Genomic DNA, 2500 nt, shown 5'->3' on the forward strand with positions numbered 1-2500 from the left:
GGTATTTTGAGCTGAAATTTTGCAGAGAGGTTGGCAAAAATCCAATCCACCTTCATTAATTTTCCCAGAATTTTTCGAGGTCGGGAAGTATTTGTTTTAATTTTCCTACCATTAGAAATCGAGTAAATCCGCAAAACTAGGAACCGGCCCGGAATGACCCCAAATTCAGTGGGCAGCCTCATAAAAATATGGCTGATTTTACTGGATTGGTTTCATGTGGAAAGCACGACGTTTTCTTGTAGGAATGCGGGAACCCCGGCAGCTCGCCTGCCGCGGCCAGCGACGTCGGGGACGCTGGCCTGCGCTGTCGAGCCCGCGAGGGCTGTCTCCGCGGCAGGCCCCCCCTGAACGGGGCACGACAGGCCACCGCGCTGGCTCGTCCAGCGTCGACAGTCCCTCGTCCAGGTTTCAGATCGCGCCAAGTCGAACCCATGACCTGCTCAAGCCATCGTGCGCTGCCGAATTCGCATCTGCGTGTAGGCTGCCATTCCACGCGGCAGCCCCTGTTTTCGTCAGCGTGCCCCCCTGACGAATTTTCCTGCCTGGCCCAGTCCAGCGTCCAGCCCCTGTTCGTCGAAAAATCTGCGCTGCTGATTTTCCACGACGAGCCTACTTTCGTCAGCGTGCCCCCCTGACGAATTTTCCTGCCTGGCCCGGCCAGTCCAGCCCCTGTTCGTCGAAAAATCTGCGCTGCCGATTTTCCACGCGGCAGCCCCTGTTTTCGTCAGCGTGCCCCCCTGACGAATTTTCCTGCCTGGCCCGGCCAGTCCAGCCCCTGTTCGTCGAAAAATCTGCGCTGCCGATTTTCCACGCGGCAGCCCCTCTTTTCGTCAGCGTGCCCCCCTGACGAATTTTCCTGCCTGGCCCGGCCGGTCCAGCATCCAGCCCCTGTTCGTCGAAAAATCTGCGCTGCCGATTTTCCACGCGGCAGCCCCTCTTTTCGTCAGCGTGCCCCCCTGACGAATTTTCCTGCCTGGCCCGGCCGGTCCAGCATCCAGCCCCTGTTCGTCGAAAAATCTGCGCTGCCGATTTTCCACGCGGCAGCCCCTGTTTTCCTCAGCGTGCCCCCCTGACGAATGTTCGTCGAAAAATCTGCGCTGCCGATTTTCCACGCGGCAGCCCCTGTTTTCCTCAGCGTGCCCCCCTGACGAATGTTCGTCGAAAAATCTGCGCTGCCGATTTTCCACGCGGCAGCCCCTCTTTTCGTCAGCGTGCCCCCCTGACGAATTTTCCTGCCTGGCCCGGCCGGTCCAGCATCCAGCCCCTGTTCGTCGAAAAATCTGCGCTGCCGATTTTCCACGCGGCAGCCCCTCTTTTCGTCAGCGTGCCCCCCTGACGAATGTTCGTCGAAAAATCTGCGCTGCCGATTTTCCACGCGGCAGCCCCTCTTTTCGTCAGCGTGCCCCCCTGACGAATTTTCCTGCCTGGCCCGGCCGGTCCAGCATCCAGCCCCTGTTCGTCGAAAAATCTGCGCTGCCGATTTTCACCGACGAGCCTACTTTCGTCAGCGTGTCCCCTTGACGAATTTCCCTGCCTGGCCTGGACAGTCCATCTTCCAGCCCATGTTCATCGAAAAATCTGCGCTGCCGATTTCCCCGACGAACCTGCAGCTGCACAAATCTGCGCTGCCGATTTCCCCCCCTGTCGGCATGGCTGCCGCTGCCCCGATGTCCAGACCAACAGTCTTTTTTGTCGACTTTGCCGATTTTGTCCGCGCTGCCGATTCCAACACTACCCCCTGCATCCAAACCAGCATTGTTTCGTCAGCTCTTCCCCTGACGATTTTAGCCCTGTAACAAACAGTAGGCCTCCAATCCCGCCAACGGGAGCCAAGTTGATAGGGAAGAGAATTGAATGACGCGCCTGGTCCTCGCACCCCGCCACCCGAGGGGCCTTTTTCCCGGCAGCCTCTGAAAAACTCTAGCTTTCACGGTCCTCGCCGCCCCTCACCACCATGGCAGGCCTCTAATCCCACCCATCAGCAGTTGTAGCCGATAGGGCAGTGATTTGAATGACGCGTCGCGGGCCGCCGGGTCATCTCACCCGGCCATTAATTGGAGCGTTTTTGGCTGGCCGAGGATGGGGGGATGGATCTCTTCTTCCGAAAAAGCAAACAGTACATCGGGAGTTATGTTGACGGGGCATGGAATTGAATGACCCGTCGCGGGCCGCCGGGTCATCTCACCCGGCCATCCCGGGGAGCGTTTTTCCCGGCAGCATCGGGGAAACTCTTGCTTTCACTGCCCGCTGCCCAAGTCCCCACTCGCATCGGCCCCCCGCGCCAACAAGCCAACGCTGCCGAATCGGCAGACACTGCTGCCGAGTCTGCCGACACTGCCCCGCGGGCTGCCACTGCCCCAGTGTCTAAACCAGCGGTCTTTCTCATCGAGCCTTGGACTATCCAGTCCGTCCTGACTCATCGCCAGCACCTGCTGCCGATTCTGCCGACTTTGCCGATTTTCTCGGCGCTGCCGATTCCAACACTGCGCCCACCGTGTCT

Source organism: Populus nigra, chromosome 2 (assembly GCF_951802175.1).
Source record: "Populus nigra chromosome 2, ddPopNigr1.1, whole genome shotgun sequence".
Classification (NCBI taxonomy): Eukaryota; Viridiplantae; Streptophyta; class Magnoliopsida; order Malpighiales; family Salicaceae; genus Populus; species Populus nigra.